This window comes from Rana temporaria, chromosome 4, assembly GCF_905171775.1.
Source record: "Rana temporaria chromosome 4, aRanTem1.1, whole genome shotgun sequence".
Classification (NCBI taxonomy): Eukaryota; Metazoa; Chordata; class Amphibia; order Anura; family Ranidae; genus Rana; species Rana temporaria.
The window spans coordinates 206,206,802-206,223,074 of NC_053492.1; the positions used below are offsets into that span (position 1 = coordinate 206,206,802).

General features: G+C 42.7%; 1 protein-coding gene across 4 annotated transcripts in view; it reads left to right on the forward strand.

The window, feature by feature from the left end:
* Positions 1 to 16,273, forward strand: part of CLCN2 (chloride voltage-gated channel 2) — a 348,319-nt gene that overhangs the window by 53,243 nt on the left and 278,803 nt on the right. The gene's annotated exons all lie outside the window — the stretch shown is intronic.

The window sequence follows — 16,273 nt, forward strand, 5'->3', positions numbered from 1 at the left end:
CTGTCTAAAGACCTTTTGGTCTACCAGTGTCCATTCACCTGGAGATGAAGTATAACCCAGCAAGTAATTAATAATGGCCTCACTCAGTGTCCCGTGATGTACTCAACGAAAAGGATTTTACCAGTAAGTATAATGAAAAAATACTATTTTTTTTTTTTTATGCTTATCGAAATTTGGTCGATCCCTACTTAACCACTTGCCGACCATATACGGCGGCAAGGTGGCTCTTCTTTACGCGATCCTGTACTTTGGGGTCTGAGGCGCACACATGCACCGTCGGAAACCTACTCCTGTAATTGATTCCCGCTGTGTACAATCGGCAGATCCAGCGGATTCCATGTCTGCTGGGACCCACCAATCCTTTGGGACAGACGCGTAAATAAGGCAGACTGCTGTTCGGTCAGGTAGTGATCCTGTGATCCTGTGTTTTTGTAAAGCAAGAACATGGATCTCTGCCTACCCATAGTACAATCACCCTCCCCACACTAACCATGCACATTTTTAGGCACACATTTTCCCCTTTGATCGCCCCAGATGTTAACCCCTTCCCTGCCAGTGGCTTTAGTACAATGACAGTGCATATTTTTGGTGTTGATCAAAGCCTCCCAAAAGTGTCACTTGGTGTCTGATTTGTCAACCGCAATGTTGCAGTCCTGCTATAAGTCACTGATCGCCGCCATTACTAGTTAAAAAAATTAATACATTTAAATTCCATTGGCTTGTAGACGCTATAACCTTTGCGCAATCAATATACACTTTATTGGGATTTAAATTTTTTTGGCAGAATATGTAGCAGAATACATATTGGCCTAAATTGATGAAGAAATCTTTTTTTTTTTCTTGGCTACAGTGCCTTGCAAAAGTGTTCAACCCCCGCCCCCCCCCCCCCCTTGGCTTTTTACTTATTTTGTTGCATTGCAGCCTTTCGTTCAATGTTTTTTTAATCTGAATTATATGTGATGGATCAGAACACAATGGTGAAGTAAAATTAGAAAAATATATACATAAAACTATTTTTCAGAAAAAATAATTGGCATGTGCGTATGTATTCACCCCCTTTGTTATGAAAACCATAAAAAGCTCTGGTGCAACCAATTGCCTTCAGAAGTCACATAATTAGTGAAATGATGTCTATCTAATATGCACACCTTTTTTGAAAGGCCCCAGAGGCTGCAACACCTAAGCAAGAGGCACCACGAATCAAACACTGCCATGAAGACCAAGGAACTCTCCAAACAAGTAAGGGACAATGTTGTTAAGTACAAATCGGGGTTAGGTTTAAAAAAAAAAAACAAAAAAAAAAAATCTTTGATCCCTAGGAGCACCATCAAATCAATCATAACCAAATGGCACAAAGGCAAACCTGCCAAGAGACGGCCGCACCCCAAAACTCACGGACCGGGCAAGGAGGGACTTAATCGGAGACCTAAGGTAACCCTGGAGGAGCTGCGGGCAAGGAAGGCAATAATCAGAGAGGCAGCACAGAGACCTAAGGCAACCCTGGAGGAGCTGCAGAGTTCCACAGCAGAGACTGGAGTATCTGTACATAGGACGACAATAAGCTGCACGTTTTTGATTTTGCATAAAGGCTTGTGGGAGACTCCCAAAATGTACGGAGGATGGTGCTCTGTTCTGATGAGACTAAAATATGTTACTTTTTGGCCATCAAATAAAACTCTATCGGGCGCAAACACAACACATTACATCACCCAAAGAATACCATCCCCACAGTGAGACATGGTGGTGGTAGCATCATGCTGTGGGCATGTTTTTCAGCAGTCGGGGCTGGGAAACTGGTCAGAGTTGAAAGCTGGATGGTGCTAAATACAGAGATCTTCTTGAGCAAAACTTGTACCACTCTGTGTGATTTGAGGCTAGGACAGAGGTTCTGGGCATGTTCTGTAAATTCAATTATGCAAATCCTCAAACAATCCATTTTAATTCCTGTTTTTTTTTTTTTTTTTTTGTATAGCGCAAAAAATAAAACCCACAGAGGTGACCAAAAAGTTAAAATAACGCAGTGCCGTATTGCAAAACATGGCCTGGTCATGAAGGGGGTAAACCTTCAAGAGCTGAAGTGGTTAAAGTATGACTAAAGGCAAAACTTTTTGTGGAAAAGCATTAAAAAGCACACCTATTACATTTGTAATGCTGTCTGTGTCCCCGTTCTGGAAATTTAAATTGTGTCCTGTTTTCCATTATCCGTGAAAGAAAATTCAAAATTTTGGGTTGTCCCCAGAAAAGGGGATATTTTCCAATGAGATGGTGATCTTAGAGCCTTATTAAGGAATTGCCTAATTTGCAGGGACTTTCCTCTCATTTCCTGTTTATGGGACAAGAAATGAAGGTAAATCTCCCCAATGCCACACAGATGACAAAAAAAAAAAAAAACTTGCAGGGTTTATAATCCTTCCTTACTCTATATTTAAAAGGGGGGGGGGGGGCTTTTAGCTATAGTTCTACTTTAACACTAGCCTAGGGGGGGGGGGGGCTTTTAGCTATAGTTCTACTTTAACACTAGCCTGGGGGGGGGGGCTTTTAGCTATAGTTCTACTTTAACACTAGCCTCTCCCCAGACTGACAATGTTGTTGTTTAAAAGGGTTTGCTTGTTTGCTTTACTAGTTCATCCAGAATGCTGGTCACCCACTGCAGCGGGATTGCCTTTTTTTTCTGTGGGAAATGGTGCACTGTGCGCAGTGTTTTGTTCAGCAGAAGATGCATGCAAAGTTCATTCTGCAAAATGCTTAGTTTCCTAGTGATTCTTTCCACTTTAATTTTGCGAGACTTTCGTTCTCAATGTTTTTGTTTCCTTTTGTAATATAAACTTCATAGTTACTAGCACAAGAAATGTATTTTAGGCTGCTTTCACACTGAAAGCCTAAAACGAGCGGCGCTTTTCGACCACTGGCGGGCACTTTTAACCCCAAACAAGGGGTTAAAAACTCCTGTGTTGCAGCACTTCCTAAAACTGCCTCAGTGTGAAAGGGGTCTAAATCCTTTAAAACAGAACAAATACTGCTCTGGAGTAATTGCTTCCAATAAAATCCTATGTTCTTTCTGTCTATATGTCCTTTAGTCTAAAAGGGTGTTTTAGAATCCCTAATGCTAGGCATTCTTGAGGTGCAGACTTTGAATGTTTTTAGATGTACAAATCCTAATCTCATGCTTAACTTTAATCATCACAGAGGTCTCCCTTCCTTCCTCAGCAGGCTTTCGTTCAGGTTCTGGCTCAAGACCCATTTTAACACAGAGGTCTTATTGTATGAAGACACGTGGTGTTAAGTGTGCAAAATGGATAATGCTTCTTTTGAGATGTTTTTCATCTCTGGGAAAAAGGATGTGGAACAGCTTCTCGTTGCTGAGACATTTCATAAATGTTACTGTACATTCTGAAACATTGTTTTTGCAATAATAACCTGTTTGTCATCCTTCCCCTCTTTTTTTGCCACTCGTGTTAAATCTGTCATTCGTTTTAATTGTTTTGCTCTTTCTCTTCCCCTCATATCTTTCCTCTGATGATGTGACCTGCTTTCCTACTGTTTTTCCTTTCATGTTCTGTAAAGTGTGATCTTTTGGATATGTCCTTCATTGTTGCTTTGCATTGTCTGTTCCTTTTTAGCTGTGTGGTTGTAACATGCTTTGAATAAGCCAAACTGATCTATTGACAGTGTGCAGTTTCTTACTCCTCAGTAAAGGAAGACTATATAACACAAAGTGGAAAAAGTTCATGCGCACATGGCGTGTTAAAGGGGGAGCATTTACAGGATGGTAAAAAATACTCTTCAAAAGCACGTTCAGGAGAGGAGCTGAAAAGCAGAAAAAATGCTAAACGAATGTAAATGCGTCGAAACGCTAAACTTCTTCTTTAGGCTGGGTTAATCGTTATTAGGGTTGTCCCGATACCACTTTTTTAGGACCGAGTACGAGTACCGATACTTTTTTTCAAGTAGTCGCCGATACCGAATACCGATACTTTTTTTTAAATGTGTCCCCAAATGCAGCGATGTCCCCCCACATATGCAGCCATTGTCTCCCCCCATGCAGCCATTGTCTCCCCCCATGCAGCCATTGTCTCCCCCCATGCAGCCATTGTCTCCCCCCATGCAGCCATTGTCTCCCCCCATGCAGCCATTGTCTCCCCCCATGCAGCCATTGTCTCCCCCCATGCAGCCATTGTCTCCCCCCATGCAGCCATTGTCTCCCCCCATGCAGCCATTGTCTCCCCCCATGCAGCCATCGTCTCCCCCCCCATCCAGCGTCTCCCCCCCATGTATCCAGCGTCTCCCCCCATGCAGCCATGTCCCACTTACCTGCATCCCTGCTGCCGCCGACTGTGTAATATGCCGGGAACATTACAACTTTGAATCGCTGTAATGATTGGCGCTGCGTATAGACACTCCCCCTCGCTCGGGATTGGACAGTTCACCCGAGCGAGGGGGAGTGTCTATGCGCGGAGCCAATCATTACAGCTATTCAAAGCTGTAATGTTCCCGGCGTATGACACAGTCGGCGGCAGCGGGGATGCGGCGAATGGCGACGGGATGCGGCTTCACGGCGGCGGGGGGGCAAGTATTCTATTTGGGTATCGGGGGTATTTGCGGGAGTACGAGTACTCCCGCAAATACTCGGAATCGGTCCCGATACCGATACTAGTATCGGTATCGGGACAACCCTAATCGTTATGCATTCCAATGGCCAGAATAAATTTTCCAGTCAACTGTATTTATTAATGCTCAAACTCTTGATACGATGGTCCCACTAACTGTGACTGGCTGCACTCTTAGGGGTCGTTCACACGTGAGGTTTGGGGGGGGGGGTGTGGTTTGGTAAAATCTCATGGTTGAGCCATGGTTTTTGTGCGCCTCTTCCGCTACCCCTTAAGCTGTAGAGGCAGTGAACGGTACACCTACCATGGCTGTGATGCTTTGCTTCACAGCCTCAACAGAAATTGTACCCCCTGAACGCCTGCTGATTGTGACCCTTTCAAGTGAATGGGATTGCTTATGCATGGTCCGAGGGGTTAAAGCAGGTGGTGAGGAGGCCGCTGTGATCAATCACAGAGCTCATACAGTAGTAATCAATGACAGCATTTGTTTACTACTGTGACTGGTTGGTCACAGCGATCACCTGGTACCAGAGTCACTCACTGCGGGTTACATATAACATCACAGCATGCTCTAAAGAGCGGCATGAGAGGCTGCTGCAGGAGGACGTGCAAGATTGTCAACCGATATTGCCACTGCTCCTGTCCAGCCATTTAGATACATTGGTCATATGGAAAGCTTGCATTACATTTACATGGCTTTAGTTACATTTCGTAAAACATGCATAAAGGATTTACTTGATATCTGACATATGCAAGTGTTTTTATGTGTAATACCTTTTGGAAAGAAATGTGGTGAACTGAACTCAGTCCAGAGGTTATTTTTGCATTACAAATTTTTGTATAGTATGTAAAGTAGAACTAAATTCAAAACTTCTTCTTTTTAGTTTTGGATGGAGTGGAGAAGGGTTAAAATAGCTGTCAGGTTTTCATTGCGGTCCGTGTCCCTGTTGGATATTTACCCTCTTTATCACTAAGCCTCTTGCTTGATAAAGGAGTGCGGCAGCCTCACCACTCGCTGCCTGTCACTCAGAAACGCGTCGCATACCCGGTGACGCCATCATCCCTCGCCTGCGGTCCATCTGCGCTCCAAGCCTCGTTTTGGACGATTCTCCACCGCAGCTGGCTTCCTCCATCAGCGGTGACAGTGGATCCATACAAGCGCTCTAGCAGACCCTGGATGACAGTGACGGCCGGGTGACACCTCTCCACAGCTCAGGAATACTGACTTGTATGCCTATTTGTCACTTCGAAAATGTGAGTGACCATTACCTAAGTTTTTAAACCTCATTAAATTGTTTTAAACTATTACACCCAGAGGCGCCTCTTCCCTTGTTTTCCTCAGACTGATTCCCACGGCTTTTTACCTGTTACCAGTCTGGCTGCCGTGTTCTGGACGACTTGTAGACGTGCAATCTGGTATTTCGGTAGTGCTAAGTAGAGGGAGTTTGTGTAGTCGAGTCGTGAGTTGATGATTGTTCCAACCACTAGACGTGGAGGGCGACCTGTCTAAGTTCACTGTAAAGGTGAACCTACACTTTAAAAGTTTACGCCCAATCTTCCTCTGCCTGGATGCACATTTTAGAAACCGATGACGTGCTGGGGCAAAAGAAAAATCTGTTCTATAGTCAAGATAGTAAATGTTCTCACGGATAGGTTGACCTTTTCATTTGGAATTTGTATTCTGGCTGACTCAGAATGCATATTTAGCTTGAGAATTTTAACTTTGGGGTGGATTTTCTAAAGGCATATACAGTAGATTTTGCACTTTAATTTTCCCCAGAAATTATTTATATATCCAAATCAACCCTGCTGTGTCAGCAGTGGACACGGCTAATAAAGTGTTTTTTTGTTTGTTTTTGCCAGATGACAACATGAATATATTGTGTATGTTACATAATAGGTGTGTGAGTTGGCAGTTAAGTTAGTATAGTGTTTGTGTTTTATTTTCTATTTTAAATGGGCCCTGTGTCGGCAGTTAGCATTGTATTATGACAGAACTGTTTTGTGATCTATAAGCCAATGTATTCAATAAGCAGCCTTGTTAGAAGTGTGAATGTTTGTGCTTTCTGTGCCCCTGGCCTTGTAGAGTTGCCCTGGCAGTGGCTTGTGTTATTTTGATCTGACAGTTATGTATGTGTGTCGCTGCTTTGATTATGTGGCATCTATCTTGGCAGTTTGGGACCTGACCTGGCAGTGGGTGTTCTTGCCTGGCAGTGCCCACAGCGAGAATAATTATTCAGAGCACAACGCTGTTGTTCATTGTGCAGCCGATTTAATGTCTCAGTGACGAAGAGGATGGAGGGATGTGCTTTTCTATTAATACAATTCTACCCTCGTGCCGGCGTGGGAGCAGCCAAATGTTTCACAGTCCTACTAGATTTGTAAATTAGTTTGGGACAAAGAAGAAATTAATGATTTAAAATTAAACTGAAGCCCTGTACACACGATCGGTCCATCCGATGAGAACGGTCTGATGGATTTTTCCATCGGTTAACCGATGAAGCTGACTGATGGTCAGTCATGCCTACACACCATCGGTTAAAAAAACGATCGTGTCAGAACGCGGTCACGTAAACCACGTACGACCGCACTATAAAGGGGAAGTTCAAATCCAATGGCGCCACCCTTGGGACTGCTTTAGCGGATTTCGTATTTGTAAAAGACGATTTGCGCTTTTCTATCTCCATAACAAACGCTAGTTTTACCAGAACGAGCGCTCCCGTCCCCTAATTTAGTCTGAGCATGCGTGGATTTTTAAATTTAAAACAAGTTGGCTTTTTTTTAACCGATGGATAAATAACCGATTGGCGCCCACACACGATCGGTTTGGACCGATGAAAACGGTCCATCAGACCGTTCTCATCGATTTTAACCGATCGTGTGTACGAGGCCTAAAAGTTAAAGGGTTTGTAAAGGATTTTTTTTTTTTTTTTTTATCTTAATAGCTTCCTTTACCTTTTAATGCAGTGCTGTTTTCATGTCCTCATTGTTCGTTTTTGCTCTCAAGTTGCTGTAATTCTTCTCTGATCTCCACACTTCCTGGTTGTCTGTTTCCTGATAACCACAGTACTGGGAGCTATCTCTCTGTGGTCACTAATCAAGGAGGTGTGATTACTGTGTGTCTAAAACCCCTCAGCGCCAATCAGTTTCTTTTTCCAAACCATCACTGCCCTGTATTGGCTCTGTATGCTCTGTACAGCAGAGGCAGGAAACAACATGCAAAAACGAAACTAGAAACTACAGGTACATTACATGATTGATTTTTATCTATTTTTAATCATTTTTAAAAGGAATCAGTTAACTATTTATGTGTCTATACCCTGTAAACAGTCATTTCAGCAAACAAAATGTTTTCATTTACAACTCCTTTAACATGGCTGATATCTGAACCAATACTGTTTAGATCTGAAGAGCACTATGCATTTGTAGTCATGTGGCTGTTTGCAGTAAATTGCATTAAACACATCCTATGACTCTCTGGTTGGAGCCTATAATTATGATGTCGAAAATGTTCTAATAATTGTCAGATATATGAAAAAGGAGCTTTGCCTTCACTGTTATGAGCAGCTCTTCTCATAGCCATCAGTATGGGAGGTAAAGGTGCAAAATAAGTGAATGTGACTTGCGCCAAACATTCACTGATAGTAAATCAATATTTATTTCTTACAGGTACTTGTATAGCGCTGTCATTTTGTGCATTCACATTAGTCCCTGCCCTCAAAGAGCTTACAATCTAAGGTCCATAACTCTCATTCATACACATACATGGACCAATTTAGACAGGAGCCAATTACCTACCAGCATGTCTTTGGAATGTGGGAGAAAACTGGAGTATTCAGAGGAGTCCTGAGTACCCGGAGGAAATCCACGCAGGCACAGGGAAAACATGCAAACTCCAGGCAGGTTGTGTTGTAGTTGGGATTCGAACAGATGACCCTTGTGCTGCCATGAAGAAGCGCTAACTACTGGGCCACTGTGCTGCCAATCGTTTCATTTAAAATGCATGGACTATGAAGATTCACCGGCATTGAATGTTTGGTGAATATCAACTCAGATTCTTTTTATAAATATCTGTCAAATCAAAACTTATTTAGCTCGATCTAGAATAGGGAAGCTTTTCTTTTACTAGTATCCCTTTCTGCTTTTACTAGTATCAAGTTCAATCTGCTGTGCTGAATGTATGCATGGTACCGCACCATACACATGTTGGTGCAGTGCCTTTCATTTTGAATTGCATCACTAATACTTTCAAAGTAGATCTGGAGCAGACAGAATATGGATCAACAGTGCATGGCAACCAATCGGCTTCTATGTTCAGCTTGTTCATTATGTTAAGCTTTGAAAATGAGTGATAGAAATTGGTTGCTAGGCACAGCAGCTTTAGATTTGGTCTGCTTCAATTTTATTAAATTCCCCTCTGTTTATTCTGGTGTGCTACAGCACCCATTTTTTGTGTGAATAACAATACAGCCCAGTCATTGCTTAACACAATGCACCTCTATTCAGAACATGTGTAAAAATCTGCTAGGAGTTATCCTTCCCCACTATGTATAAAACATTTTTGCACATGTAGCACTACCCCCGAAGGAGCTGCTGGTTTAGATTTGGGCCTGCCGTTTCCTTACTGTTCCATACGTTTGTTTCAGGGGTTGTCGTTGAAGAGTTTTCCATAAGAATGTACGCACCAACAGGAAGTCTCTTAAGAGTTTTATTAACAAAGTTCTCCAACAGAGGGGTAGAGGGACAGGAAAGACTCGGGCACTTCTGCTTTGCAGATCACGGGTATCAATTAGATCCAGAGAATAAACTTGGCTCCACACTGGATTTTAGCAACCAACAGATAGGCCTACTCTCACTGGCCTAGCAGCTGATGCGAAGCTCGACAAAGTCTCTGCCACAGACTTGAAAAGTGTCGTCAGGCCATCCCACGATCTTCTGCCACAAGATCATGTAACTGACTGGATACTCGATATACTTGTAACAAAAGTTACACAACTCAGTGCCAGGAATCTTTCAGCCAGACCGGCAGCACAGTGAGGTAAATTCGCCAGGGTACGTCCATCAATTGAATCCCATTGGTTCAGCTCCTTTCCATAGACAAGGTAGCGGAGGACCATCCCTGGATCAGTAGGCCCCAGAACTCCTGGGCCTACTCTGTTGCTAGGCCCCGAGGCTACAAAACAGCTCGACATCCCTGCGGCCAGGAGTGCCCTCGGGTTGGGATCGGAAAACGAACCCCGCTAAACGGTGTCTGTCCCTTAAGTACCTCTCCCCAGAATGCACAGGGGGTTATCCACGCCCCCTGAGCCTCTTCCGAGAGAGAGATACCCAATACATTTAGCCTGTTGCACATCCTTTTATTATCTATTTAACTGTGGTGTGCTTTCTGGGTCTGAGCACAACCTATGGTGTGACCCACTCTCTAAAGACAGGATCTAGTCATACAGACCATTAGAGAGCGGTGCGGCTCTCGTTCTGAGTGGACGTCCTATGAAGGCAGCTCAGAATGACCACCCTTGGGTGCCCCCCGGGGGCTTGCAGCGTGGCAATCTGTGTGAAGAGTCCCAGCTCTTTAACCATGTGAGCGGCTGTGACTAATCACAGCCGATCACATGTAAACGCAGAGATGCCGGTAATCGGCTCTCCTTGCCTCTTACTGACAGAGTGTGAGAAGAGTCGATCAGTGGCATCTCCTCACAGGGGACATCTAGGGATGTAATCGGGGCACTGATAATCAGTGCCCTGATTACAATTAAGTGGCAAAAACCAGTGCCCACAAGTAATGCCAGTCAGTGCTGGCTATTGGTGCTGCCCATCACTGCCGCCTATCTGTGCCCAGTGCAACATATCAGTGCGGCATATTCGTGCTGCCTCATCAGTGTCCATAAGTGCCTAGGAGTGATTTAATGCCACCAAAAGAAAGCTGTATTGTGAAGAAAATGTATACAAATTTCACATGGTTACAATGTAGCAAAACCGTGCAATTGTCATTTAAAATGTGACAGCGCTGAAAGCTGAAAAATGGCTTGGGCAGGAAGGGGGTTTAAGTGCCCTGTATTGAGGTGGTTAAAGAAAACATTGACTGTGTTCCTGCTTTTCAGACAGAACTGTAATATATTATATGCTGTCATGCAAAATGTTCTCTCCCTCTCCCTCTCTCCCTCTCCCTCTCTCCCTCTCCCTCTCCCTCTCCCTCTCCCTCATTAAATTTCAACCACAGTGATGGGAAAATTCGAAGGGGCAGAATAGAAAACTTCTTGGCCAAAGGAATTTTAGACAGTGTATGTGGTTTTCGTTCAGAAATTACATTATTTTAAAACCTGAATGTTAAAAGCAAGTGAAATTTTTTAAATGACGCTCTTTCATTCAGCAATTGTACAAAGATTTTTTTGTATGAATATTCTCGTCCAAAAATCGATACGTTTATGACCAGCGTAAGGTTCTGTTCACACCTATGCAGTTTGATTTTGATCCGTTTTCTGCAGTGCTTTTTCCGTTTTTTTTTTTTTTTTTTTCTTTTTTTTTTTTTTTTTTTTTGCACACATGATTTTGTTGCGGTATGCTTTTTTTTTTTATTTGTTGTTTGGTAAGATTAAAAAAATGCACACTACATGCTTCTATGCAGCTTCTCAATTGAAGTCTATTGAACCAAAAAAGCAGTTTTGCGTTAAAGTCCATAACCCTTTCCAAATATGCAGAGGCTGAAAAAAGCCTAGATGTGAACATGTCTCATAGGAAACCATGTTAAATGAACTGTAGGCCTAAGACGTTTAGTCAAAAAAATTCAAATAAAAAGGCGAAATTACATAAATACACACCCTTTTTGAGTTAACTCAAAAAGGGTGTGTATTTATATAATTTCGCTTTTTTATTTTAATTTTTATTGATTTACACCCCATGAAATATGCTACCTTTTGCTTGGATTCCCATACTTTCTAAAATTTTTCATCTAAGGCGTTTAGGGGGGTGTGTGTGTGTGTGTGTGTGTGTTTTTTATTTGTATTACCTGTCATGGGTTTAAAAATAAATAAATAAATACAAGCCCTTTTATAGTACAAAAAGAGCAGATAATCGCTACTATAAGGGGTTCATTTATATAAATATATATATGAATGTGTGTGTGTATATACAGTGCCTTGCGAAAGTATTCGGCCCCCTTGAACTTTGCGACCTTTTGCCACATTTCAGGCATCAAACATAAAGATATAAAACTGTAATTTTTTTTTTTTTTTTTTTTTTTTAAGAATCGACATGTGGGACACAATCATGAAGTGGAACGAATTTTATTGGATATTTAAAACTTTTCTAACAAATAAAAAACAAAAAAATTAAGTTAATACTTTGTAGCGCCACCTTTTGCTGCGAATACAGCTGTAAGTCGCTTGGGGTATGTCTCTATCAGTTTTGCACATCGAGAGACTGAAATTTTTGCCCATTCCTCCTTGCAAAACCGCTCAAGCTCAGTGAGGTTGGATGGAGAGCGTTTGTGAACAGCAGTTTTCAGTTCTTTCCACAGATTCTCGATTGGATTCAGGTCTGGACTTTGACTTGGCCATTCTAACACCTGGATATGTTTATTTGTTAACCATTCCATTGTAGATTTTGCTTTGTTTTGGATCATTGTCTTATTGGAAGACAAATCTCCGTCCCAGTCTCAGGTCTTTTGCAGACTCCATCAGGTTTTCTTCCAGAATGGTCCTGTATTTGGCTCCATCCATCTTCCCATCAATTTTAACCATCTTCTCTGTCCCTGCTGAAGAAAAGCAGGCCCAAACCATGATGCTGCCACCACCATGTTTGACAGTGGGGATGGTGTGTTCAGGGTGATGAGCTGTGTTGCTTTTACGCCAAACATAACGTTTTGCATTGTTGCCAAAAAGTTCGATTTTGGTTTCATCTGACCCGAGCACCTTCTTCCACATGTTTGGTGTGTCTCCCAGGTGGCTTGTGGCAAACATTAAACAACACTTTTTATGGATATCCTTCTCCACTACGGATTCCCCCAGTTGTACTCCTCCCCCCCCCCCTAGCATGTATGATGCATGCATATTCTTGGCCCCCCAAGTGCATAACTTTACATTTATCAACATTAAACCTCATCTGCCACTTAGTCGCCCAATTAGACAGAGCATTGAGGTTGGCTTGTAAATTGGAGACATCCTGTAAAGACGTTATTCCACTGCATAGCTTGGTGTCCTCTGCAAAGACAGAAATTTTACTTATGATCCCAGACCCAATATCATTTATAAAGATATTAAAAAGTAAGGGTCCCAACACTGAACCTTGGGGTACACCACTGATGACCTTAGACCAGGGGTCTCCAACCCCCGGTCCGCGGCCCAGTACCGGGCCGCAGCCTGTTTACTGGTGGGCCGCGAAGCCTGCGGTGGCGGGCGAGCAGAGAGATCGGCGCCATCACCGCACTTCCGCCCACACAGCCCCGCCGCACTTCCGTCCACACAGTCCCGCCGATGTTAGGGGTGAAGCAGGCGAGCAGAAAGATGACATCTCCCACTGCTCGCCCGCATCACCGCTGTTCCGCCCACACAGCCTGGCCAACGTACCAAGGGGGGGGCGAGGGTGCATTCTGCACTGGATGCCGTACATTAGGGGGGATGACAGCCCAGCGCCCCCTGCCCTCCGTGAGTGAAGCTAGGCGACAGGCAGCAGCGGCAGCGCTCGGCGCTGTGACATCCAGGGCAGGGAGAGAGGTGAGCTGTGGCAGGGGGAATCGCATTACACCGCAGAGCGGGGGGAGAGACAGTGTGCAGAGCTGGAGAGGGTGGGTGATGTGCAGGAGTCCAGAGCTGGTGGTGGGGGGGGGGGAATGTGCAGGGGTCCCAGGCTGGTGGGGGGGGGCAATTTGCAGGAACTATGGAAATCTGCATCTGGTGGCATGTGACAATCTGCATCTAGAGGCATGTGACTGTGGCAATCTGCATCTAGAGGCATGTGACTGTGGCAATCTGCATCTGGAGGCATGTGACTGTGGCAATCTGCATCTGGAGGCATGTGGCAATCTGCATCTGGAGGCATGTGGCAATCTGCATCTGGAGGCATGTGGCAATCTGCATCTGGAGGCATGTGGCAATATGGTGACAGGCACTGTGGCAAGCTGCATCTGATGGCAGATTCTGCATTATGGTGCGTTTAACTATTTAATTTTATATTACAATATAAAAATAAAAATGTGCTTCAATCATCCTGACACCATATTAACCATGGTGTTGTGATGATTGAAGTGCTAACACCAGCCATTTCCTGACAAATTGGCCGCGAAAAACCGCATCGTCGGGCCTTGGCACAATTTTCATCCACAATGCCGGTCCCCGGTACCAAAAAGGTTGGGGACCACTGCCTTAGACCATTCAGGTTAAGAATCATTAACCACTACTATCTGAATTCTGTCTTTTAGATCGTTTTCTATCCATTTCCAAACTGATATTTCCAATCCTGTAGACTTTACCTTTACACATGAGCCGTGTGTGCGGAATTGTATTAAATGCTTTTTGCAAAATCCAAGTATACCACGTCCACTGCCACCCCTCTGTCCAAAGTTTTTTACTTGCCTCTTCATAAAAAAAAATTGGGTTTGCATGACAACTTCTGTCTTTCATGAATCCATGCTGTCTGTTGCTTAAATTTGTTTTTTTCTTTTTTTTGGTCAAAAATATTTTGAGTTCAAAGGTGTAATAGACATTACAGGGAATACATTAAATACATTGAAAAAGAGAAGATCAAATATTCTTATTTCAATATGTGTAAATATACAAAGTAAATATTTGTGGACAAAGTATGGTATACTATTTAGTCACTAATGACATTAAGATTATTAAGTTTAGAGGTTTTATGTAATTATTAGTAACTACTGACATATATACTGTCCTCTGTGAAGCACAGAGTTATTAACAATACAAATGGAGCTTCAAAATCATAATAGTAAAATAGCAAATAACAGAGAAAAACGAAAAAAGAAATTAACGATAACTATAAGAACATAAGATGGAGAAAAAAGAGTACTGGAACCATAAGGGGGGTCCGCGTGGTCGAGCCAAGAGCTACCGCTCCAATCCAAGAGATGTTGAACACATCCTCTCGAACTTGGGGATCATGTTAATTCAATAGCAGCCATCTTGGCTTGGGTCATGGTATAATTCATCTTAGCTATAGCTTCATGTAAGACCAATTTAGGTGATTTCCAAGATTTTTCTAGTGTCTGTTTGGCTGCTGTGAAGAGTTGCACCAGCAATTTGAATTGAGTATGTGAAATAGAGTCTGGTTTTAAGTTGAGTAGTGCCATTCCAGCATCAGGAAGGATTGTTTTCCCTAGTAATTTGGTTACAATTTTAAATATACCTTTCCAAAATGTTTGTGCTTTAGGACATGACCACCAAATATGAAGATATGTGCCCAAATCTGTACACCCTCGAAAACATTGTGGCGAATAGTTCTGCACATATTTGGCTACCCTGGCTGGTACCAGGTGCCACCTAGTCAGTACCTTGTAGTTGGCTTCACTAGCCATTATGTTGGGGGAAGCTGTTTTAGTTGTTGACCATATTTGGTTCCATTCTGAAATCTCTAGTGTACGTTCCAAGTCCTCCTCCCACTTCCCAACATAAGATGGTTTATCTCTACAGGAATGGATCAGCATATGCGAATATATAGTGGATATTGCACCTCTGGCATGGGGATCTTTTTGACATATGTCTTTGAAACTGGACAGTTGTGTCAGTGAAGTTGTAGTGTTCAATAGAGGTGTAAAAAAGTTATTGATTTTGTAAATGTCTAAACAACTCTGATGCGGAAGACCATATTTTTCACATAGGGATGGGAAGGTGATAAATGATGAGGCATGCAAAAATGTGTACATATGACACCCCTGGATGCCCATTCTTTAAAGGATTTAGGGGATATCCATGCAGGATAGAAACCTGGGTTATTATAACATGACAGTAAAGGGTTGTGTAGGGATTGAAGTGAATTATTTGTCTTGAATCTATCCCAAAGGGAAATAAAATGTTAAGTTATAGTGTTTCTACGTTTTTTTTAAGATCTTTTGGTGACATCCATAATAAATTAGATATTGGGAAAGGATCACCTCAATGGCTTTTATAGACACCCATAACGGGGTTTCTTGGTATGCCTGGTATTTAGTAAGACTAGCTATGTGTGCTGCTCTATAGTAATAGGCAAAATTAGGGCATCCTAAACCGCCTCTAATTTTGGGGAGATAGAGTGTATGCGTTTGTATCGATGGTTTGGAGGATCCCCATATAAATGACAGTGATTTTCTTTGTATTATTCGCAGATAATAAGCTGGACTGGAAATTGGTAAGACTCTAAATATTAAAATTTCGGCAATAATGTAATTTTGACAGCGTTTAATCGTCCAAACCACGATAGCGGGAGATGGGACCATGATTTAATCAGATTTGATAACTGTTTCACAATTGGGGCATAATTAAGTGACTAAGTCCGATAAGGATGATGTGAGATTTATCCCTAAATATGGAATTAATTTGCTATTCCATGTGAAAGGGAGGCCAATTTTTGCAGATCTCAATTCCAATTCAGAAAGGGATATGTTTAGCGCTAAACATTTTTTAGGATTTATGGATAGACCAGTAAATTCTGCGAATTTACAGAGTATGGGGACGAGATTT